Source organism: Nycticebus coucang, chromosome 13, assembly GCF_027406575.1.
Source record: "Nycticebus coucang isolate mNycCou1 chromosome 13, mNycCou1.pri, whole genome shotgun sequence".
NCBI classification, from domain to species: domain Eukaryota; kingdom Metazoa; phylum Chordata; class Mammalia; order Primates; family Lorisidae; genus Nycticebus; species Nycticebus coucang.
The window spans coordinates 87,489,201-87,515,391 of record NC_069792.1 but is presented as its reverse complement, the minus strand read 5'-3'; the positions used below and the strand labels follow the sequence as shown (position 1 = coordinate 87,515,391).

Sequence of the window (26,191 nt, the reverse complement as noted above, 5' to 3'; positions counted from 1 at the left end):
CCTAGAGCTATTCAGAGCCTGAACAAAACAGTCGACAGTGCTCAAACTGGTAGCTTCAAACAGCTTACGATTAAGAAACCTGTGCTGAATGGTTTGGTGGCCACTGAGGTATGAATGTGGTTTTCTATCACTGAGATCACAGGCAAGCATGGCATCATTGGTTATAACGTTTGAAGACCAAGCTTTAACATATGATTAAATTTCACTTATTATTTGAGTGGACCATGTGTGATCAGACCATTATCTGAACAAAACAAGATGTGTCAAAAATTTAAAAAAAAAAACAAAAAAATGATATTTTGGAGAAGAGGGAAGTCATAATTTCCATTTTATTCATGTCGAATTTACTAGGTAGTAAGATATCTGGGTCTAGGGCTCATAAAGTAGAGGTACAATTAGTTTTTTATTGATTAGGCTAATAATGGGTATAATAGGAAGAAAATATCATATACAACTGAAGATAACAATTAACACAAAATTAGGGTAACTCTTTATTCTAGTGCTCATTTATCTTGTCCTTACATTGCCAATCCACAGAGGCAGAACTTTGCTATTATACATGATTTGATTGGTCTGCAAAACAGCTTCTTTCCATGCCCTGACAAACAAGGAGTGCAAGCAAAGGACACAGGCAGGGGATTCAGCATACGAGTGAGTTCTGTGCCCTGCCATTAACTTGACCAGGTTAGCTCAAGGCAGCGGAGGGAACAACTGCTTCCTTCCAGGGAGCTTCTCCTACCCAAGATCTCCGATATTCCATAAGCAGGGTTAACTTGCCCCTTGAAAAGAAAGTGCTGACTTTGTATTTTTCAGGGTATTCATGACACTAGACAATTGGAGTGGATGAATTTATGGTGGAAGAGTATTTTAGGATTTTACAACAAGATTCATTCTGTCTAATTTCAACTGTGACCCACAACAAAAGGTGCCAATTATTCATCTTCATATCCCAAAGCAAGGTGAAAGGTCACCTAGGCAGGAATTGCAAAGCAATTTCCAAAAGATTGTTTTCAAAACCAAATCTAATATCCCTTTTTAGATATAAGAGAATTGAGGTTGAAAACTCTCAGAGAGAGAATTTCCTTAGGAGAAAGTTATTGTAGTTTTTTTTGGGGGGGAAGTCTACACGCCCCCCACCCCCAGTCCAGAATTAAGAGAAACTTCAAATAAACCACTCAGAGTTTAATAAGTACCCTTTAGAGTTTAGAGGGCACCAAGACACAGACCTCAGGAACTTCAAGGTCAGAGTCTATGCAATCAGCCTGGTGCATTAGGACTGAGAGAGATTAAGATGCACAGGAAGTTAGCTATACTTCCACCAAGAATACGAGCAAGGAGTCTCTCTTTGGGGGAAAGAGACATCATACCCTACCAAGATCCTTTCTAAAAAGACCACCCAGAGGGGTGATGTGATGTCAAAAAGAGAAAAGGGCCAGCAGAACAGCTCAGGGAGAAATGGTGAGTGGCCAGCCAGAGATCACTACCAAGCTTCAAGAAGCACTGTTGCATAGTCCCAGTGAGGGAAGCTTCTAGGACCATGGACATACCTCACGAGAAAATCAACATTGAACATACATCATATCTAGAGAATGCTAATGCCAAGCTGTGCATCAGTAAAATACAGGTAAGATCTTTCTCTATTTCATTGATTCTTTTCTCCTTCAGCTATGCAGAGGAAAGAGAAAGACAGAAAAAAGAGCGAAAAGCTTGATCACAAATCTTGGAGTGAGCAGGTGTTGAGAGAGAAGTGCCAGTGATAAAGGAGGGAAGATGGTAACTTTCCCAAGTAGACTTCCACCGTGAAGGAGGAATGTGTCAATAGGAAGGGAGAAGTTTTAACATCAAATGATCTATGGAGTACTGGTTACTACCACTGGCCATGTCAAATACTCCAATGAGATTTTTTTGACTAAATAGTGGTGAGGAGACTAGTAACTATTAGAAGCCTTCAGAAGAATCCTGGGACTGGCCTTGGCCTTAATGCCCAAGTCAGAAAAGAATGAGCCCACAGAGCAGATAGGAAAGGACAGTGGGAGGAAGAGGAGAGTTCTGGCCAGGTGTGGTGGCTCATGCCTATAGTCCCAGCACTGTGGAAGGCCAAGGCAGGTGGATTTCCTGAGCTCAGAGATTCGAGACCAGCATGTGCCAGAGTGAACCAGAGTGAAACCCCATCTCTACCCGCCCCCCAAAAAAGCCAGGAATTGTGATGGGCACCTGTAATCCCAGCTACTTGGGAGGCAAAGGGCAAAATAATCACTAAAGGAAGAAAGGAAGAAAAAAAACAAAACTTCAAACTAAGAAGAGTGAAAGCCAGCTGAAATTGAAAGCAAAATTAAAAATATATATATATTTAAAAAAAAAAAGAGGATAATTCTCTTCTTTTCTCTACCTATGGTGGGCTACCCTTTTGAAGTCATCAGAGTTTAGAATTAGAATAGAAAAAGGTCCAAGAGTGTTCACTTCGGCAGCACATATACTAAAATTAGAACGATACAGAGAAGATTAGCATGGCCCCTGCGCAAGAATGACACGCAAATTCGTGACGTGTTAAAAAAAAAAGAAAAAGGTCCAAGAATGACGTCTTCCCAGAGCTACAACATCTTAGGTGGGTGCTGAAAAAGAAGCATGGGAAACTGGCAAAGAATGCTGAGGAAAGTAGGCAGGAAACCAGGAGCCAATGGTGTCAGGGAAGTGGTTGCCTTTTTCTTTTATTTCTTTTTTAATTTTTATTTCAGAATAAGACAAATGTTTTGTTCCATGGAATGCTGTTATACTGCTTGAGTCAAAGTTATAAGTGCTCCTATCCCCCAGATAGTGTACATCGTAAGTGTTAGGTACGGTTTCACCCATCCCTTCCTCCCCCCTCCCACCTGCTTGGCTTCCACTGAGTTTTACTTCCACCTGTGCACATGAGTGCTGATAACTTGGTTCAGATTTAATGGTAAGTACGTTTATTTTTAAAACGTGGTATATGTATACCATGGAGTACTACTCAGTCATAAAAAGTGAATTATTACCTTTGGCAACAATTGTTTTCAACAATTTAGAAGGAACTGGAGACCATTTTCCTAAGTGAAGTATTTCAAGGATGGAAAAGCAAACACCACATGCACACACTATTCATTTGGAACTGCCTTTTTCTTTTAAATGCCTTTTTCTTATCTTCACACACATTTCCCCACCCATACACACACTTCATACAATCGGGACATCTGGAATGTTACTGATCAAAGATTTGCAAACTAAAGGGACAGATCAGTCTTCCGAATAGTTTCCATTCAATTGTCACTGCTTTAAAGATTGTAGGATTCTATATACCAAAGACATTCTTTCTTTACAGATTTATGAACAGTAAAATCCTGAATCTGGGTTTATAACATTGACAAACAGCCAGATCTGATAAAATATTAGCTTCATCTTGTGAATGTTTTCTGCTCTTCCTAACACTTTTGCCTCATGTCATGCGAGCAGTTGAGCACAGCACATCTTGCCTTGAAAGGCAAGGAAAACAGGTAGACAAAGGTAATGACATTAAAAGCAAATGAATAGACTTGCTAGAACAAGACACCAAAACTTTTGAACAAGGAAGCCTTTCGGTTTGTTTTAAGAGACAAGGATCTGTTACACAGGATGGGATGAAGTGATACTATCATAGTTCACTGCAACCTCAAACTCCTGGGCTCAAGCAATATTCCTACCTCAGCCTCCCAAATTGCTGGGATTATGGGTGTGCACCAACATGCACAGCTAATTGTTTTTTATTTAATTTTTTGTAGAGACAAGTTCTTGCTATATTACCCAGGCTAGTCTTGAACTCCTAACCTCAAGTGATCCTCCCAACTCAGCTTCCCAAAGAGCTGGATTATAGCTGCCAGTAAGCCACCATGCCCAGCCTTTTAGGGGCTCTTAATAGAACCCTTTGCTCTCTCCTTGAAACACTATGTCATTTGACAATGTCTTTTATATGCAAGGCTCTTTAAATTTACATAGTATGGTTCTCCACCCTCCTCAACATATTAACTCCTAGTTATCCTACAAAATCCAGGCCTTTGTCTGCACATGAAAAGTCTTCACTAAACCCCCTAAGCTATAAGCAAAAATCTTGGACTATTGTAGATGTCTATTGCTCTTTTAGACAAAATGGGAATGATATTTTCTTTCACATAGGAATTAAGGAATTCTGTCACACGATAGAATTAAGATGACACAGTAAATTCCCGTCACGCGGAAGACCTTCAATGAGAGACTATCAATTAATGAACACTATTACAGTTCCTTTACTCCTCTGTGCACAGGACAGTGAGAAGGGTTTTGGCATTGTGAAGATTTTGGCTCTTATCTTGGGGAAATTCTTATTAGTATCACAGAGCCTTGCTCTTCTCCTATTTGGGCAGGGCAAGTCTTACCTGAATGGCAAATCTTGCCCTCCCAAAATCAACAAGAAGATGCAATGCTTGTGCTATGTTCCTGCAATATAAAAATGATAAGACCCAGATGACTTCTTAGCCAAAGCCATTCCAAATGTTTCTGCCTCAACTTAAGTGCAGTGATAAATACCACGCAAAAAGCAGAGGCTAAATGCCAAATGTATAAACCAGCTGGATAGGAGCAAAGACATAGCCATTAGTCCCCTCTCTCTGATGCCCAGGGGACCTTCCCTGTTCCTCTTTCTCAATAGGCACCACAGTTTCAGTATTCTTTGATGTATTTCATAAGTCAGCATAGCACAGCAGGGTTATACATATATATTCAAAATGTCCTTTATCCAAGCATTTCTGAATGCTTTTTAATACCTGCTTGTACTATCCAGTCCAGCAGGAGTTGGTATGTAATAACGCAGCTAGCAAGAGGCACAGTATGGAAGAAAATCCCACCTGTTTCTTGTGCTGACCAGGTACAGGATACTGTGCTGGAGCATTATTCATAGGGAGCCGGTATTATATTAGATACTCCTGGGGAAACTGAGACCCTGGGGATAGACATTGGGCAAACCAAAAGAAGTTAAGGATGAAAAATGACAATACAGATGGTCGGTAGCAGGTTAGTCTCCAGCCTTTATCTTCTGGCCCCACCTTCCATGACCTTGAGGCTAGAGTGTGGCCACCTTGGTCTTCTCTATCTTTCTTGTCTACCTCCTGGATTCAATCACGCACATCCCAGGGATTGAAGAAGAGTCTGCTGAGGCTCTATGGAAAAGAAGCCACTAACCAGTGTAGTGACTTTTGTTTTTTTTAGATCAGTCTCTACAAAATAAATGTCATCAGCAAGCTAATTATGTAAAATATATTCAAGTGGGACTCAACTTCATCAATTATAAATTTTGGGAGTAGCATCTGGCCTCCTTATTAGCCCTAAATTCTCCCTGCTGTGTCCTGAAGTGGCCCCTGCTTGGAGCACAGCTAGATTCTGACCACCCCCAGGTTGTATCATTAAGGACTGAATTCCAGAGAGAGGAAGGGACCCATCAAAAGATAATGTTTTAAAAGTTTTCAGATAGCCGGGTGTTGTGGTGGTCGCCTGTAGTCTCAGCTACTTGGGAGGTTGCAGCAAGAAAATCACTTGAGCCCAAGAGTTTGATGTGGTGAGCTATGATGCCACGACACTATACAAAGGATGACAAAGTGAGACTGTCTCCATAAAAAAAGCATGTTTACCCTCATTTACTCAGGTAACCCTCTTTGCTGTGTGTCATATAGTCATATATAGTCTACAGAGTTCCCAGATGCTCCTGCAGAATAAGAATTGGAGCTAGGATTCTCCCCCGGACCTCCGATCTCTCATGAGTAGGGGAAAGTTGGGCCTCATTATGCACAAAGCTCCAGAACTTCTCTGTATGCTCTGAAATGCCCAGGCTGCTACAGTGCTTAACAGTTGGGGGGCGGGGAGGTTGTTCTTTTTTTGAGACAGAGTCTCACTTTGTCACCCTTGTTAGAGTGCTCTGGCATCATAACTCACAGCAACTTCAATCTCTTAGGCTCAAGATCCTGTTGCCTCAGCCTCCCAAGTAGCTGGGACTACAGGTGCCTGGCACATTGCCTGGCTATTTTTACAGCCTCACTCTTGCTCAGGATGGTCTCAAACACCTAAGGTACTGGGATCCACCCGCCTCAATCTCCCAGAGCACGAGTATGCCTGGCCTCTAACAGTTCATAATATTTATTAAATAGGCATCATTTCACTGGTTCTTGTCTGGATCATATTCTCAGAGTTTAAGTTAAACTCAGCACCACAAACATGCCTTCTGTTCCTCCTCCTCCTATCTGATCCAGGGGGAAATAATTATAATCTCACGTGGTTAATTTGTACCTGCTGCTCAGCAAGCATATCCTTTCCACATGGCCTAGGGCTCCGGCATCTGGGGAAACGGAGGAGAGGAGGGAAATGTCAGTTTTCAGTTAACCAGGGAGTTAGCGGCACAGCAAGGAAACAAAGTGAATGCAGAGAAGGCAAGAGTAAGAAAAGTTGAGTCCTAAGTGTCTTCTAGGCTGGAAGTTTCCAGGTGTGGTCCCTGTGGGGACAAAAGCAGGTGCTACATCTGAGCACCTAAGTTTTCACTTGTGTTGGATGCCGGGGAGCAAGACTGGTGTCATGCGAGCCCTGTCCCCCTTGGACTATTTAGATCACAGGCACTGACAGGCTTAAATTTTAAGCCTGTGAAATGAGAAATTTCTCATTTAAAAGCTGTGACTTTTTAAATAAATGTGAATTGAGTCTCTCGGGTAGCCGTTCATCATCTATTCATTTCTTTAAAACACTCACTCCTCATTCATCCCTTGCTTTCTAAATCTATGTGCTGAGTGCTTATAAAGGTGTGCACTGCGTTAACTGCTAAAATACAATAGTGAGTTCAGCTGAATATGGTAGCTAATGCTTACTGAGTGCTTATGATAGAATATGCATTATACTAACTTTAATTCTTAGACTATTACATTTTGTTCCCCCAGATTCCCATGATATTATCCTTCCCATTCTACAGATTAGGATGAGATACATACTCTAAATGTGCCTAATAAAAGTGATGGTGCCGATAGTGAGTCCCAAGGCTCAGAAAGGTATCCATTATGATAGCTGGACATAGATCCTGCCCTCATTGACTTTACAGTTTAATCAGAAATAGGAATAGCTGACCTTGTGCTAACCTTTCTTCTCCTGTATTAGTTTTCAATTATTGCATAACAAATTATCACAAAATAAGCAGTTTTAAAAAGTACATATTTTCTATTTCACAATTTCCATGAATCAAGAATATGGACACCGTTTAACAGGGTCCTCTGCTTAGTGTCTTATTAGAATACAATCAAAGTATTGTATTGAGATCTCTATGCACCTATCAATACTTCCAGACTGTCTGCACTGTGCTAAACTGCTCTACCTTGCTGCTTGTATTAGTTAGCTATTGCTGAGTAACAAACCATTCCAAAACAAACACCAGCTATAAAACACACAATTCTGTGGGTTGAAAAACATTGAGCTGTGTTCACCTGGGTGGTTGCTCTGGTCTCTTCTGATCTCAGAAAGGCTCACTCCTGGATCTATAATCAACTAGTGGATAGGCAAGTGACTGGCTGGTCTAAAATGGTCTAAATTGGAGCTACTTGTCTTTCTTCTGTTCTTCTTCAGATAACTATTCTTGTCACTTGGGGTCATGGCTACTCTCCTATTTAAAACATCTTTATGATTTTTGGTGGGGGTGGAGGGCTTTCAATCACAGTAACCTCCCTACTCCCGCTGCAGACATAAGTACATAGCCTCAGTCCAGCTAGTCAAGCACCTTGTCACTGTGGCCATGTGTTTAAACAGCATGGCTATATGATCTATGCAGGACAAATAATAAATTTTCCCTGGGGTCTATGTGTATTAATTAGTTAATAGAAAAGGTTGTTAACTTCTTTATTGGTAACTTCAATAATATAAGCCTGGAACAGTCACTGGTCATGTGTCTTCTCTCCAATCATATGGAGAAAGAGGCCCTTGGCACACTGTAATATGAAGTCAGCTGCTTGGTGGCCCATCAGTGCTGTGAGTTTGTAAGAGGGTAGTATGAAAAGTGAAATGAGAAATTTCTCTATTCTCCATGAATTATGATGGAGCCAACAGTGAGGATCAATTGTGAGGAACCAAATGTGGGGAGCCAGGAAAGAAAGATGCTGAGCTCCCCCTCAGCCACCTGGAAGCACTGGAGTGCAGTATATCCCCCTTTAATGGTACCCCTTTCCTTTCTTTAAGATACCAGACAGGTGTCAGGTACACTCTAGGAAGTTTGTCTTTGAAAGAACAGAGGGTTTACTTTTATTTAATAGAGTCTCACTCTGTTGCCCCAGGCTAGACTGCCATGGAGTCAGTCTAGCTCATGGAAACCTCAAACTCCTGGGTTCCAGTTATCCTCCTGCCTCAGCCTCCTGAGAAGTTGGGATTTAGTAGAGATGAGGTCTTGCTCTTACTCGGGCTGGTGTCAAACTCCTGACTTCAAGCAATCCACCTGCCTTGGTCTCCAACAGCGCTAGGATCACAGGCATGAGCCACCACACCCAGCCAAAAAAAAAAAAAAATGACTTCTACTCTTGAAAGGGTGAGAACTTTCAGCTAGTTTCAGCCCCTAACCTTCTTCCTATAAGATGGAGTTGCACAAAACATGATGTTCCCACTACCACTACTACTCACTTGCACAGGATCTGAGTGACTACCTATTTAAGGAACATTTTTAAATTTCTGATCTGCAGAAAGACTATGGCTGCTGGAATGTTAAGAAAGGGAAAATTCTAGAAAGCCTAAAAAGGTATTATAGTAAGCCAAGGGGCCCCCTCGCCATCTTCATTTGACAGGAAGAGACAACATCTTCACAGGCACAGGCAGGTGTGGGACTTAAGCTATTTTGCCAGTATCCTACAAGTGGGCTGCACAGCAGATGAGCCAGCCCCCACCCAGCAAGAGCCTGAGTGCTGAGGTGGGAATAGCCTGAGCCTCAACCAGGCCTCTTACATGGAACCTGATTCAGAGGTGGGGAAGCCCAGGATCCTCTCCCCAAAATATAATCCAGATGTACCACCAAAAGAGAACCAGTGTTTGCATTCCTATGACACAGAAGGGACTGTAATCCAGTATAATAGCAATAATTAAGTGAAAAGGGTCATAAAATAAACCCTATAAACAACCATAGAAGGAAATAGCTCTTTCTTTCTTTCCCTTCCCATTCCTAAGTGGAGAGAAGCAGGGATGGGGCAGAGGAATGTGCACATGAAAGACTCTCCTGTGCTTGGGGGACTGAGGCAAAATAAGAAAAAAAAAGGTTTTGAACAGTGAGGACTCAGTCTTAGTCCTTGAAAGTTACCAAGAAGGTATCAGAGCTGACCATGATGCCATTAAGTACGTGACCATATAATTTATTGCAAATTCCAGGGCACTAATGACAGTCAAAGAGACCACGATTTTTAACTGCTGGAGGACAAAAGGCATACACCAGAACAGTCCTGGGCAGACTAGGACATGCATAAAGAAAGGACTGCAGTAGGGCACAGTTGTTAACAGATTTTGGAAAAGTAAAAGTGATTCTGGTTGATGTGTGAAATTTAATTATACTACATAAAGCCAATTAATATCTATTTATTTCTTTGCATTGATGCTACTTTGCAATAGGTCTCTGACTCAGCTGAAAGGCCCCTCACTCAACCAGGCCTCTTTCTTATAAAAATAATCAATTGGGCTATAAAGACTAATACATGTAAACTCAGAGTCCTAGAAGAACATGGATGAGCAGAGGAAGGATTTCCAGAAAAAGAAACCCTGGACTGTACCTTAAGTACCAGCAGAAAACACTCAGATCTGTGGGAATGATGGGCAGGACAGAGATGGAAAGACAAGGAAGGAAGCATGTGAAATTAAATGCAAGAAGAATATTTTACTAAGGAAATGAAGATGGGCAGGATATAAACCCAGGACAGACCAAATGTGGCCTTCTGTCTGTTTTTTTCAATAAAGTTTTATTAGAAGAGAAGCACACTTATTATTTTACATATGGTCTGTGACTGCTTTCACACAACAGTGGTAGAACTGAGTAGTTACACCCAAGATTATCTGGCTTATGAAGCTTGAATTATTTACTCTCTGGCCTTTTAAAGAATGTGTCTACTAACCCCTTATCTAAGGCACTAAAACACTAAGGAGCCGACCAGTTGCCCCTTCCAGACCAATACTGGTTCCAAGAGAGGCATACAAAAGGGAATTTCTTTATTGCTACATGTAGATCTTTGATTTCACTTTTCTATTTTGTTTCCTACCTAGTGATCTTAACTAGATCCTGCAGTAACAGAGAAGACTTTTGTGAATGTCAGAGGCAGGTCTAAAGAGATCATTTCTAACATCTTATGTTCTTGGCCCCATGAAGCAACATGACTTAGAAGGGGCTAGACCAGACATCCTCAAACTTTTTAAACAGGGGGCTAATTCACTGTCCTCAGACTGTCGGAGGGCCGGACTATAGTTTAAAAAAAAAACTATGAACAAATTCCTATGCACACTGCACATATCTTATTTTGAAGTAAAAAACAAAATGGGAACAAATACAATTCACACCACTTCATGTGGCCCGTGGGCCGCAGTTTGAGGACACCTGGGCTAGACCTTCTAAGGTCTTAGGTTTTTTTTTGTTTGTTTGTTTGGTTTTTTGTAGAGTCAGAGTCTCACTTTATTGCCCTTGGTAGAGTGCTGTGCCATCACAGCTCACAGCAACCTCCAGCTCCTGGGCTTAGGCCATTCTCTTGCCTCAGCCTCCCCAGTAGCTGGGACCACAGGTGCCCACCACAACACCCGGCTATTTTTTGTTGCAGTTTGGCCGGGGCCAGGTTTGAACCCACCACCCTCGGTATATGGGGTCAGCGCCTTGCTCACTGAGTCACAGGTGCTGCCCTTTTTTTTTTTTTTTTTTTTTTAAGGTTCTCTTTTGCTTAGATTTCATGCTTAGGGGAAAAACCAGCTGCCTATTGTAAGGTGACCCAAGCAGCCCTATGCAGAGGCCCACATGGAAAGAAACCAACTTGCTAGAACCAATTTACCAGTCCTAGGAGAAAGCTACCTTGAAGGAGGTCCTGCAGCCCCAGACAAGGCTTTAGATGACTTAGTCTCAGCCAATACTTGGCTGAGATCTCATATGGGGCTCTGATCCTGAACCATCCAGCCAATATGCTCCTGAAGTCCTGACTCACATAAATCATGGTAGGGATATATACATATGTGTGTGTGTGTGTATGAAACTGAATTTTGGGATGATTTGTTACACAGTAATAGATGAAATAGATGACCAATATATATAATATAAGAGTTGGTGACTAGAAGCTAGAAGAAAAGGAAAAGGGGAAGATAAACAAGAAAGAGAAATTACACTAAATTTATTACTTTTATCCATCCCTGGTCTGAATCATGTTAATTCCCACACGGCAGCTTTTTAGCTATTGTTGTGGCTAACTTTTTGTTTCAACTTGACTGGGCTAAGGGATGCTCAGATGGTTAATAAAATACTATCTCTGGGTGTTGTCTGTTACTGGAAGAGATTTGCACTTTAATCAGTAGACTGAGTAAATAAGATTGCCCTCACCTATGCAGGTGGGTGTCACGTTATCTAACCTGGTGAGAGCCAAAAACAAACAAACAAACAAAAACTGGGGAGTGAGGGAAGGTGAATTTTTTCTTTGCTTTATCTGAGATATGCATCTTCTCCTACCCTGGAAAGCCAGTGCTTCTGTTTCTTGGGCCTTCGGTCTCTGACCAGGATTTACACTACTTTCCCTCACCTCCCCCCACCACCCTGTTCTCGGACTTGGACTGGGACTTACACTATTGACTCCCCTGGTTCACAGGCATTTGTGTTTGGACTAGGAATACATTACTGGATTTCCTTGGTCCCCAGTTTGTGGATAGCAGATCATGGGACTTCTCAGCCTCCAAAATTACAGGAGCCAATTCCCGTAATAAATCCCTTTCTACATATATAATATAGTCTATTGGTTCTACATCTCTGGAGCACACTGACTGATAAATTGATGATGAGATTTACACAACACATGTTGCTTCAGGCCCCCTATCTGGTTCTACCCCATGTTACCCTATTCACCTCATCTATCTTCTACTTACATGCCTGAGTCCCCACGTGTGTAGACAGGACCTTGCACCCCAAAGTGAAACTTTCTAAGCCCTCGGGCCCCATTGTTCACCTCTCCCATGGATAGTCCTTTGCAAAAAGTACTGTCTCCTCACTTTGACATGCAATCACACACACACCCCCTCCTGGTCTCTGCACAGGCCTTCAGCTCTTTACCTGTGACGCCCTGCCCTCTCCGCCCTCTCCGCTGCTCCAGCCCATCACCACACACTTCCTGACTCACTCTTCCTGCCTCACTCTTCCCGCCGTGTCTGCTTATCACAATCACTCTATTCTCTGAGTTTGCCATCACCTTATCACATACCCTGGACTATTTCCTAACTGGCGCTATTGGCTTGTTAACATTCTATTCCGTCATGTCTTCTGATCAAAATTAAAATTACCTTAATTTGTGTTTGACACAATTACACATACACATAAAGCACGTATTCTTCAAAAGAGCCCTCGGAGCTACACCTGTGTATGCACATGCATGTGTCTACGTGTGCACTCAGGTGTGCATTTCTGTGTGTAAGGGAGATACGGTGCAGAGAGTAAATGCAGTAAGGAAAAGAGCACAGGCTTCAGCGTGAGCTGGGTTGAGATTTAAGTCCTAACTTGCACTAAAACAGGCAGAGTAAAGTTGGAGACATTACTAAGGTCTGTGGGCCATAAATTGAGGATTATAACACCCATTTCTTACATCTTTTATGAGGATTGAATAATGTAGTGATAATGATAGCTACAGCTCGGGGGGGCAACTGCTATGTACCGGGCAGTATGCTGAACACCTTACCTGCTTTATTGCCTGTCATTGCCCCAGTCTTATGTGGTATGTCTTAATGTAAAGACTGAGAAAGCTGAGCAAATGTAAATAAACCAAATGCGAGGTAACCGAATTGCCTCAGTTATACTCCTGTAAGGACTGAGAAGGCTGAGCAGATGTGAATACACCATATAGAACTCCATAGCACACAGCAGGGATGTAACACGGAGCGCTGCTCTTGTCACATAAGAGGCTGTATTGCTCAGGAAGAGGAGGAGGGCAGGGAAGATGCAGAGGAGTGAGGAGGAGCCAGGCTCCACACCCTGCCTGAGAAACTGCCCTGGACAAGACCCGGGCACATCAATGGCTTGAAAGATTGCACCTTTTAACCAAGGTTCCTGTTTCTTTCTACCACTGTTGCAATAAATTAAACTCTGCAACAGTAAAAGATTTATTTGCTGTAAGAAAAAGAAATTCTGTTTACTTACAGGGCAAGGGTAACACCACTATGGTCTAAATATATATTTTTAATAGCGAACATGGAAAATTAGCAGGAGGTGGTAACAAGAGAAGTATGAGCTCCTTAATGGGCAAGCACCCAAGCATGACTTTTCAGGGCCATTGAAATACATGGCTATTTGGCAGAGCTACCCCTCAGAAATGCCCTTGAGTGAAAAAGCTGGCAGAAATGGAGAAACTGTAGTGTTTGCGTTCTTGTTTCTTGAGCTCAGAGAACCCAATCTTGGAATTACTATACTCTACCTGGAATAGCCTCCCCCTCAAGTAACCACGGGGCCAACTCCCTCACTTCGTTCATTCTGGGCCCAATGTTGAGCCATCAGCCACCCTCCCTTCCAGTCACCTTATCTGAATTAGCCACCTTCCCACCTGCACTCGCTGTCCCTTCAATCCTACTGACTTGTGCTTTATAGCATTTATGATCTACCACCTGATACTCTGACACTGGTTTGTTACTGTAACTATCCACATCTGTGTATTTTATTGTGTATTCCTTCATGCATTTATCATTTTATACATTGGTGTATTGTCTGTCTCTCCACACTAGAAGGTAAACTGCTCAAGAACTGGAAATTCTGTTGTTTACTTGAAGCAGTTCAAATATTTACAACAAAGCCAAGCATGTAAAGTGCCATACACGTAGCTTCTTAGGAAGCTATAGCAAAATACCATAGGCTTTGGTAGTGTAAATAACAACCACTTTGTTCTCACAGTTCTGAATGATGAGCAGCCCAAGATGAAGGTATCGGCACCAGTGGGTTCTGGTGAGGGCCCCATCTTCCTGGCTTGCACACAGCCACCTTCTCACTGTCTCCTCAGACAATAGAGAGAAAGCAAGCCCCAGTCTTTTATCCTCTTCTGATCCTGTCATGGAGGCCCCATCCTCATGAGCTCATCTAAAGCTAATTACCTCCCAAAGGTGCCATCTCCAAATACCATCACTTGGGGACTAGAGCTTCAACAAATAAACTTGGGAGGAACATAAACCCTCCCTCAGTCTGTAACAGCAGGGCTAAATCAATATTTCCTAAGCAAAACTTTATCTTTATCCTTGTTTAGAGGTTTATTTGTTAATTTGTTTTTTTTAAATGAGAGTTATAAATAAGCTGCAAAACTGATTAGAGTTGTGATTTCTCTGCCTTCTCTACCTTGAGTTGGGTTGTCTAAATGTTACATGGACATGAAGAAAAGAAGACGTATTAACTGGGTCTATATTTTTTATCCAAGGTTCTGTACAATAGTTTCAGACTGATTATTCTGCCATAGTCTCATGCTATACTTAGAGTTGGGGGTGAATGTTCCCATTTGAAAGAGAAGCTATTCAGAGAAGTAAAAGAGCTTGCCCAAGATCACACAGCAACTTAGTCATGTGTTGGGTGTGGGGAGTGGTAACTGGGGTTAGAAAACAGAAATCTGGATTCCACCCTAGTGAAAGTTAAGCAAAAACAAAAACTCACCTGACACTTGTCAGGGCACCACGATGACCATTACAGACATCGATCACCCATCATCTTCATGACATACTTCCCTTGGACCAGGCCACGGCATCAGAGTCCTCTTCCACACAGCATTCTAGCCAGATGCAGAGAAGCAATGGATGTTTAAAGATGTAAACATTCCTACTTGTCACCTATCCTATTGAATTTTTGCTCTCTTCCAGTTTCCTGGTCTCAGGATGAAGACAGCATGCGGCTTGGTTCTAGAAAGGGTCTTTTAGGAATTATTTACTAGGAAGCTTAGCGAGTTCCCAGCACCACATCAAGCTGTATACAATATGTACTAGTACATGACCATCATTTGGATATATTGTACTGGAATGAACTATGTATTTTATCCATGCACATAGAGTCATAAAATAGTATAATAAATGGTGAGTAAAGACAAAAGTAGATACTTTAAAATATTTATTTCTTTGCCATTACAGATACATGTCATATTTATGCTTTAAAGAAAGTAGAAAGAGTGAAATCTAATCTCTCGGTACTTGATGATTGCATGTTTCAAATGGTCTTAAATCTTGCACGCCTTCAATATCAGATTCAGCAAACCGGTCTTGGTAAGGCTTATGTGTTTATTTATTTGTGTTGCACAGGCCAAGAATAAGAACAGTCTTCCTCCTCTCAAGGAACATTCTCAAGAAATCTGGTGTGTACTCAGGCAATAATTGTGATACATAATTATTTTGCAAATAAGCAGTAAAGGTAACATTTCTTTATACCTGGTTCTTCGTTACCACCTGGGGTTCTAATTAAAATTTGCTCTTGATATATGTAATGGCATCAGATAATGTTATCTTTATCTCATGATGTAATAATTACATTTGTGGCTTTTGGTTTTGTTTTTAATTAGTTTCCACAGTTCTCTACAGATGACACAGTCGACCAGTACAATTCATTTTTTATGATAGACAAAAGTTTATAGAACAAGAAAAACATCCACAGGTAATTAGGACAGCAGGAATAAAAGTTCACTGATTTGTGGTAAACTAGATTTTATTTCATATATACTCTAACTTATCTTTTTATCTTTATCAGTTCTTACAACAGAGCCACCACGGAGGGAACCTCGGCAATATTTGGTAAAGGCAGAAACCTGTAATGAGTGGTGGCTCTCCCACTGACAAAGTCACATCATGGCATTGTGTCCGGCCTCCTTCATCTCCATCAGAAGTTAGCTCAATACTTCAATACTTGCCAAGGAACTCTTGTACTCTGGTGGCCAAGGTGCATAAAGCTTCTGTTTTTTTGTTTGTTTGTTTTTAGACAGAGTTTCACTTTGCCACCCTTCAGTAGAGTGCCATAGTTTCATAGCTCACAGCAACCTCAAACTCTTGGGCTCTAGCAATCCTCTTGCCTCATCCTCCCAAGTGGCTGTGACTACAGGTGCCTGCCACAATGCCTTGCTCTTTTTTTTAGACACAGGATCTCACTCTTGCTCAGGCTAGTCCCCAACTCAAGCAATCCACCCACCTCAGCCTTCCAGAGTGCTGGGATTACAGGCATGAGCCCCCTTGCCCAGCCTCATAGACCTTTTTGATAGGTAATATCAGAGGAGGAACCACATGACTCTACAATGGTGCTTAACCTGGGAACTGGTCTCAGGGTTGCTTAAGTAGAGAGTGGAATGGTGATGGAGTAGCCACAATATGACAAAATTGAGACAGAATTCTGGAAGTTTTCATTCCTGCAGTAGCAGGGATAAAAGCATGACCAGAATCAAGAAAGAAATCTGGGCAGGACACAAAATGCACATGGCATTAGTGGAAAGGAGTCAGTCAGGAGACTGTAAGCAAGACATCCCTGTGCACGCACAGGGAGAAAGCTGTTGAAATCTCTAACTTCTACCACTATTGCTAGATATATGGGCACACCAGAAAGGAGAGAGAAGAAGAAGGGTGCTCTCTCTCCATCAGGCGCTTGGAAGCAATTCTTAGTAGCTAATAATTCATTAGATATGCATGGCTTTGTATTAAGGGTTGCTGACACGAAGAAACTTTCTTAACCAATACAGAGCAGCCCAGCCTCCATTCTTATTTCACTCTCATCTTCCTGGTCTCCAGGTCAAATGGCAAGACACCCGTGGAAAACCAGGTTGAGAGGATATTCAATGTAGTTTCTAGGCTACTGCAATTACATTGGGTATTGAAACCAGAATCAGAGGAGTCTTCACAGTAGCGTCAATATTGTCTATGGTTGAAAAAAGCATTTTAAACCAAAAGGCTTAGTTTTACCAGTAAATACTGGCTGTGCAACAGTGATCTTCAATATCTCCATTTGTAAAACCAGGATAAGAACACAATTCACAGAGGTGCTATGAAGAGCAGATAAAATAATACCTATCAAAACATTTTCAGGACAGCAAAGTGCTACATAAAGAGTTCTATTACATAGCCCAGTGAAATGGCCAACAAAATAGGTGCCTATGTCTAGTTTCAAGATTTTAGGTGTTGGGAGTTAAGAAGAGAACCAGGAAGCATAAAAACCCACAAAAGTAGATATGTGTATAGAATAGACATAGTCCCAAGTCCTTTCACATATATTGTTGATTTATCATCACACAACCCCTTCATGGTAGGTAAAATTATCCCAGTTTCTGCAGACAGTCCACAGTGGTCATGATCTTCCCCAAGCTCATGGGATGCGAAGGAGTCGCTTGCCTGGCCAGATTCCCTCTGGTGGCATCTAGGTACATGGCCCTGGACAAGTTGCATAGCTCCTCATGAATCCTCAGTCACCCCATCTCCTTGAGGAAGAAAAGGATGACTTTGAACAAGATGCTTGGGGGCTTTGATGACACCTGCAAGAGCTATTCTGTGAAAGAATCAGAATTTAGCCTTGGCTGATGCCAAAGTGCATGTACTTCCCAAATACTGCGCTGACCCTCAGGGCTTCTTTCAGCAGCTTTAATTCTTTCTCCCAGTTTGGTCTGTACCTATCCTCTAGTTTTCCCCAAAACTAATCTATCTCTCATAAAAGTCCAACTGAATTCCCATCTTTATCATTGAATCTTCCCCCAATTCCCTAAATTATACTGTTAGTACCTTTTCATTTTTTCTTTTTTTTTTCTTTATCTTTTTCAGAGATAGGGATCTTTCTGTATTGTCCAGGCTGGTCTCAAACTCCTGGGCTCAAGCAGTCCTCTTGCCTCAGCCTCTAGAGTAACTGTTAGTGCCTCTTCTGATTATCTCTCCACCCATCTCCCCCGTAGCATCTACTCATTCTACAGGCTCAGTGGGAACCCTGTGGCACCCTTGCATAAAAGTGTCCCCATCATCAGTACCATCAATATCCATTTTAATTCAGAATCTATAGAAAAGATGAGTTTGGTGAAAGACAGAAGCAGGTGGAGGAACGAGGCTGGAGGGATATCACAATTTCTAACTTCATCTCATCTGTTAGACTGGGTTTATGTAGGAGAAATACTTGGTAGCTTACTGAAGAGTTAAATAAAATGCAAAGTTATTTTATATTAAAAATCTGGAGAGGCCAGCAGAAATCTGAGTTACTGAACAATTTTATATTCAAAATAAAAATTCAGCGAGCACATGTTGAGTACATGAGGCTCTATACCAGGGGATTTTTTTCTTGAGTTGAACATAATAATTGTTGTAAATAATAACTATCCTGTTTTCTAACTAATTTGTTAATTCAATTTCACCTCCCATGCTTGAGACATGTCACTACCCTTTCTCAGAACTTTCAGAGGTTCTCCTCGACCTGCAGGGTCAATTCTACATGCCTATGCTAGCATCAAAGTTTTCTAGTCAAGACCCCAAATTATATATTCTGTCTTAGTATTTGGTATTTCCTCAAGAAAATACCCCACCCTAGTCTTTCTGGCCTTAAAAATCATGTTTTACACATTTCTACTTCTGACCCATTCTCTCTCTCTCCTCTCACCGCTTTGCTGCCTACACCAGTACGGAGCTTAAGCAGGGTCTCCCACCTTCCTTTCATGACAAATAGACTTTAACAGAGAATTAACTAAAGTAATGTTACATACAACAGACCATAACTATTATTTGGTGGGCTTCAGCTATATACCCCTAATTTCTCATACGAAGGGAATAATGGAAACACTTAATTAGATATCATCTCAGCTCCCATCCAATTCCCCTTCTTTTAGCCTTGTCTAAGTTCTTTTAATTTGATGCTGGGCTTCCCATGTGCTGGACTATTTCTTTGCATGTCAGGGATCTTTTCTCTATTTGGTGGGGAGTGGATATTCTCAGTTTCTATCTGAACAAAGGGCTCAAAGTTCCCTCACTGTCTGGAGGCTTTACCTGCCGAATTTGCAAGGAAGCTTGGATTTTTCAAAAGGGTCTGCAACATTTGTGCTTCTAGGAACGTATTAGTCTGAGACATTTTCATTGGCTGTAGCTCCGTGCTGTCGCTGACATGGGGAAGAAGAAGAGAATGAACTCTGTCATTCATAGCACCAACTACTATTGTTAGGCCCTGTACTTCTTTTCAATTCCTTACAAACTACGTCCTCACCTTACTATACTACTTAAATTACTTGTAGAAGAAAAAACAGGGGTTCTGTGAGCAGGAATAACCTACCCAATGTGGCACAGCCAGACAGAGGTACTGACAGGGGTTAAATCTAGGTCAAACTGCAAAGACTGGATTCTTAAACAGTTAAAAAGTACAACAAGATCTCAAAAGAGAGACTGAAGAATTTCACTTGAAGGAGTCCACAGAGGGGACACGTAGGAGAGATATTGGTGATACAAGGCACAGCCTAGGTTGGGCACAGCAATAGTTCTTTAGAGTAAATATCCTGTGCCCACTAATTGCAACAAATAGGACACCAGCATCCACTTATTCTCTGATGGCTACAGATGGCAGTGTGGCTGGCTGATTTTTTTTGTCTAGACAAAACCTACTCCCCACAGCTCACATAATCTCTCAGAAGCTGCCAGGCCAGCCCACCTCCTCACTTCCCTCCTCCTCTCTACTCTATTCCCCACGCTGCTCCGGTCCTGTGCAAACGAACGCATCAAAGCTGATAGAGTCATTCTTTCTGGGTGCTTGAATCCTTTTTCTCTTCTTCTTTTCCTGGAACATTAATATTAATAGTTTGTTTCTTTGCAGTTGCTTTCTTTTCCAACCTCAAGGGACTGCAACCTTTTCTTGGTCTTTGTGCCAGACGGTGCACTTGTTTGAAGGCGTGGCGAGGCGAGCTGGGAAGACGATGTCTCTGATGTAATCCCAGGCCACGCGCTGCAAGCGTGTGATGCTGCCGTGCTGCCAGCTCAGTCATGTCAAATATTCTTTGTAACATTGTCCTTTTGGAGAAGGAGAGAGGATGATATGCAAACAATCCAGCAAAAACCCAATGAAATCATCCTTAATTAATAAGCACTGGTTTGGGAAGCCGGGCTCTGCGCTGGGCATTTTGTGTCCTTCATCTCATGTCATTATTGCAATTCTTCCAAAGTTAATATCATTTCTCCATTTTATTGATATCAAAACTAAGGTTCAAAGAGGGTCATTCATTTGCCTAACGTCACACAGCTTGTAAGTCTGAAGACAGAAATTTAAATCTCCTTCTCACTCCAAAGCCCATACCCAACCGTCACCATCAACTATTCCCTGTCCTACAGCCTCTATTCAGGCTGCAGTCCCAGAAAACAGAGACAGGAAGAAAGACTTCTTTAGTGCTCAGTCAGTGGGGCTCTGTGTCAGAATACGAGACCTGGAACAGTGGGAGTGGCCTTTGTGGGTCTGTGTTCTCCTTGCTGACACCCACTCCAGTTGGCCTCGGCACTGGCTCTAAGCATCACAGAAGCTCTGGTGCAAGCCGGCTGTGAAGCCTGTGTCCCATAGCCAGATCTGAGAGCCCTCAGAGAAGCCCCCATTTTGTGCCTTCTGGGCTCCCATTATGGGCCAGAGAGCAGCTGCGTGTCCAGAATAACCAGAGGAGGTATGCCAGGCTGGCCAGGTGACTCTCAAGATGGCAATGCCCCATTGGGGATAGGGACAAGTGACAGAACGTAACATTCCTGGAGATAACAGATAGGGAAGTGACAAATATTCCTGTTGTTTTTTGTTATTGTTGTTGTTTTAATTTTTAATGCATATCCTGAATAATGAAAGGTTAAAATGACCAAAATATGTAGTAACTTTATCATGGTTTACAAAAGTCTGTGTGATATGGCATTGGGGGCTTTCTCAAGCTCACTGTGAACACCTCCTTCCTACATTCTTTGAGCTCTGATCACAGTACCTTCTATAGGTTCCTCCGATACAACCGATTCCTCCCTGGCTGAGGGCTTTCCAGCGTTGTCCTTTACTTAGCTCATTTCCACTTACCTTCTGGTCCTCAATATCCCCGCCATGTCAAATTAGGTGACTTCCTCAGACTGTACAGCCTTTGGAGCACTAATTAATTCAGGAAGCTTGAGCGGGGAGCAACATATTTTCCTGCAAAGGGCCAAATAATTATTTTTAACTCCATGTGTCACATAGTTTTGACACATTTGCTCAACTCTGCATAGCGTTGACATGGCCATTGCCAATATATGTATAACAAAAAGGGTATGGCTGTGTTCCAATAAAATTTTATTTACAGACCAAGTTGTGGGCCAGACTTGAGCTGTGGGTTTGCTGACCTTTTCTATAGACATCATTGAAATAAGGAAACCAGAAGCAGTTAACTGAGGTTTCCACAGTACACTAACAAAACTGGCACCATGTAGATTATTGGTCTTGATTCCAGAAAGTGCCCTCGAGTGTAAACGGAAGGAAATATTTCCTGCCATTCTGAGTCCAACCCTAGTGTGTATTCTTTTTAAGAAATGCATATGTTGAAATTCTGAATCCCAATAACCAATCGAGCAAAATGGGAACCAGTTATTTCTTTCAATATATATATTTTGAATGCTTTATAACACATCTCTTAAGGTGCCTTCCAGCTTGGGAAACTGCAAAAGGAAACTTAAGCGAAAGCGAGAACTACAGGAAAGTATAAAACACTTTGCCAGAAAGGTTTAGATTATTGATTCTGCTTCAGGCAGGGGAAATGAATTCATGGGTCAAACTGTTTTGGCACATAATTTTTATTAATTCAAAATAAGTTTCTTGGGAGTTTGGCTACATGGAGGTCGTGGGCTCTGGCCTCCTGCCCTCTGTTTGTACCGCCCACCTCCCTCAGCTGCTGCGTGTCCCCCCAGCCCAGCCATATTCCAGGCTACTGCTATCTGTGTTTTTGTTTTGGATTAAAAGGACTTCCCACCAGCTCCCAGAGTCTGCAAAGCCTGGCCAGAGCTAACCAAAGAAGTTCTCTCTCTTTATTCATTAACCATTTATTGACACCCACTGTGAGTTAGGGGGACACATGTAAATGCAACAGACTCTCCCTTCAAGGAGCTCCCTGACCAAGAGAATTAATAGGTAATATTTGCACATTGAACACAATTCAAAGGAATCAAAATGGCATTCAGCCCTAGAGAATGCGCCCAAATATGAGCTCCACCTGCACCATGTGGCCTCAGCTTTCTGCTGGAGCTCCCTGGAGCAGGCTAAGGTCAGGTTGGGGCATTACACACCTCCCAGTGGAGAGAATAATTGTGGTGCTAGAGAGTATAAGTGACCAGGGCAGAAGAGGAGGTGTTGACACTTTTCCTTAATTCAAGTTCCCCCACTCTCTTCCACAAATGTCCATAGGTCAGCTGTGTGGTTGAGAATTTATAACTCCTTATCTGCCCCCATGGTTTACAGACAAGGTGGGATGGCCATTAACAGAATGCATTTCTTTAATTCTTGCTCCTCCTCACCCACTCCCACCTTAGGATGATCTCCAACTATCTTCATATCTCACCCAGTTATTTCTGAGAGTCCCCATAAACTACAGAGCCACAGGATCATACAGACCCAATGGGAGCAGCAAAAATTAAAAGATGGGAGTTATTAGGATATGTGGATGCTCTGGAGGCCTTCTGTATGTTTCCTAGCTATGACAAAGAAAGAAATTGTGCACCCATAGCCCAGACATTAGAGCTGGGTCATGAAAGCTGGGTGCGGTGGCTCACGCCTGCAATCCTAGCACTCTTGCGAGTCTGAGACCAGTGGATTGCCTGAGCTCAGGAGTTAAGATCAGTCTGAGTAAGAGTGAGACTCTCATCTCCAAAAAATAAAATAGCTGGTCATTATGGTAGGCATCTGTAGTTCCAGCTACTCGGGAGACTGAAGCAAGAGAATCACTTGAGCCCAAGAGTTTGCGAACAAAAAAAAAAAAAAAAAAGAAGAAGAAGAAGAACTGGGTTATCACTCAAACAAAAATGAAAGGCAGGTGTCTGGAAGGTCTAGACTCCTCTGCCCAGTGGACCTGTCATTGTGAACAGTTTGTTGAGATCCTCCAATAAAAGCACATAATTAAATTGTGCCTGTCCACGTCAACATTTATTTGTGCTCTCACGTGTATCCTTCAAAGAGCTTGTTTGTTGTTTCTTTCGTAAAAGGGAGTGAACCTTGTTTCTCATTAGTTTCTTCTAGCCTCCATTAAACAAACTGTAAGTATTTCTTTACATCTGTTTGAAAATGCATCAAACGATTAGGCTGTGTGGGGGCACCCACGCGTATGACTCCCTCTGATACAACCCTCCCTCATTACATCTTATACTTCTCTTTCATAATATTTTCCACAATTGCAATGAGTTAATGATTCGCCTAATTTGAGTCTCTATCTCCTGACTGTGCACTGCATGAGGATGGGGGCTACGTCTGTCCCATCATATCAAGTTCCTGCAATATTCATTTGTTGGATGAACAAACGAAAGGATGTGACCAACTCCATGGGGCCTGCCCCGTCATGTGGAGTGGGAATACCTGTATTGGGCTGATTGGGAGGGACTTTAACACCCAGCCGATCACAATTAGATGCTCTTCTAGAACATCCCCTTCCTGCGTGTGTGGTGAAAACGTCCCCATCAACCCTTGAGGCAGGACAACAGGATGAGAGGAAAAAAAAGAACAGAGTGGCTGGGATGGGAGGCATTTGTCAACTAGCAACTCAGATTATTAATATTCTGCAGAAAATATGAAACTTATTTAATATTCTATGGCAAATAAAAAATCCAACACTATAACAAATAACTTCCTGCTGGACCTTTCAAGTCATCCAGACTAATTCTACTGCTCATGAAAAACTGTGTGAGTCCTATAGTCAGAGAGCCAAGGCTGAGTTACAGTTTGCAAGGACAACATATTTCCAAAATCACTCCAGGAGACCTAATGGGAAAATTCAAATGAGGCCACCTGCTTTATTAAATGTGGAGAGGTTTCCCCCCTCCTCCTCAAGTGCAATTTATTCTCCTAACCTTGCAGCATGGAAAATGGGATTTTTCAATGGATTTTTCCTTCAAAGGTCATCGCCTTTAACAAGCCACCAACCTTTTCGTTGAAAATGCATTTAGATAATTTGAGGTCTGGCATGGCAGGCTTTTTCTTTTTTCTTTTCAATTTTCTTTTTCTGTTCAGGAAAAGACCCATTCTGGTCTAGTCCATGCCCCACTGAACAGAGCCCAACCTGGATATAATTATTTCCTCTGAAATGAAAGCAGCCTAATATGAGAGAAAGTACTGCGACTGAGGTCCCAGGAAACCACCAACTCGAGGCAGAAGTGTTTTTATCAATGATGCATTCTCCCAAGAGACAAGTTCTTAAAGTTTCATATATATACACGTATGTGTTTGTGTATACACACAAATATTCCTACATATATGCATATATATAAATATACATCATATATAGACTTCAGAAGGAAGATATGCTGTAATTAGCAGAAAAAATAGAATCACTAAAATCTAATCAGAAAAATGAAGTCATTAAAAAATCTGTCATATATTTAATTAAGAAAAATTAGCATTTTAATGCAAGTCTATCAATTATGAAGTAAAGAGAAGAAACTTTCGGGAAACTGGGGTGCCATCTTTATGAACCCTCTGCTTGATACCCAAATAATTGCAAACAGACCTTCCACTTGGAAATTCCATGTGGTGAATGGACATTCTTGCTCTGTCATATTTCTCTTCTTATTAAAGGGCCACAGAAAGGACATCTAGCTATGAACTTCAGCTCTAAGAGGTTATTGGCTTCTAAGATTGTGCATAGTGATGTCATAGGAATGTGGAACTATCTCCTGTTCCTTCCCCTTTGACATTGTTTCCAGAGACTAAGACAGGGCTTCAGATGTTTAGAGTCTGAACTGGAAGCCCAGGTACACACCTGTTACTCCATTTGGCCCCCACCAGTCACGATTCCCAAGGAATAATAAATTATTCCTTTTCTCAGCTCTGCCTGGATATTGGTTATTTCTGGTTTATTGTGTTTTTTATTGGTTTATTTTTACTTTAGTTCTAACTTGGCTTTTGAAGGAAATCCACTGGGATGATGGGCTCTAAAATTTGCATCTGATGCTCTGCGCTCCTAACTATGCACATCTGTTCAGTCTTGGCCCAGAAAATGTCAGATTTCTTGGTCCTCACAAGAATACTTGCTGCCATCCTTCAAGGCAAGACTTCATCTCCCTGTGTTGTTCCTCCTGCTCTTTTCATTGCCCTGAGTATCATTTCCTACCTTTGCAATCTTGCTTTCCCCTAGGAATCTTCTCAGGTTCAGGTTCAACCTCTCCTGCCCTCTATCCCACTCTGGGCTGCAGAACGGGCTCCCACAGGACTTTGTACTGCTGTACTGCCTCTGTTCACTAAACTCCGATTGATGGTATCTAACCTATGTGATCATGAGTCTGTCTCCTCCATGCTCTCTAAGCTCTTGGGGGGCAGATTTTTCTAACTGTCATATCTATACCACCCATGACAGAGAAGGCAAATTTAAAATGATTATTAATTAAACTAAATTTAAAATTCTGTTTCCTTTTTTGTATCTGAAACAGTACCTAGGATATGCTGCTTTAAAAAGTAACCTCTACATCTCAATGAAGCATAAAAACTCATCTTAAAACAAAAAAAGACTATATTTCTCATGGAAATTGAGAAATATTGATCACGTGTTATTTGGGGCCTCTGTTCCTTGTTGGCTTCACTCAGCCCCAGGATGATAGAGCAGGCACTTTTTGAAATATTGCTGGATTGCCATAGCAAAGGGAAAGATCTGGTGCTTACACTATCAAGTAAACGTTCTGACGCGGAAGTGACACACAGCCTTTCCATTCACATTCACAGCTCATTGGCAGTTAACAGTTATGTCACTAGGCGCCGTGGCTCACACCTATAATCACCTCCCAGCACTTTGGGAGGCTGAGGCAGGTGGAT

At 41.9% G+C, this 26,191-nt stretch overlaps 1 long non-coding RNA gene and 1 other non-coding gene across 2 annotated transcripts in view; one reads left to right on the top strand and one right to left on the bottom strand.

Moving 5' to 3' along the window:
* The first annotated feature begins 2,452 nt into the window (after positions 1-2,452).
* On the top strand, positions 2,453-2,559 carry LOC128564098 (U6 spliceosomal RNA). Its single transcript, XR_008373985.1, has one exon. It is a non-coding gene; the product is annotated as a U6 spliceosomal RNA (small nuclear RNA).
* Positions 2,560-4,830: 2,271 nt separating this feature from the next.
* Positions 4,831-26,191, bottom strand: part of LOC128563888 (uncharacterized) — a 65,594-nt gene continuing 44,233 nt past the window's right edge. The window contains exons 2-4 of the long non-coding RNA XR_008373916.1: positions 14,873-14,987; positions 6,307-6,355; positions 4,831-4,969 (exon numbers count right to left, since the gene is read on the bottom strand). This is a non-coding gene — a long non-coding RNA (uncharacterized LOC128563888). The remainder of the gene's footprint in view (positions 4,970-6,306; positions 6,356-14,872; positions 14,988-26,191) is intronic.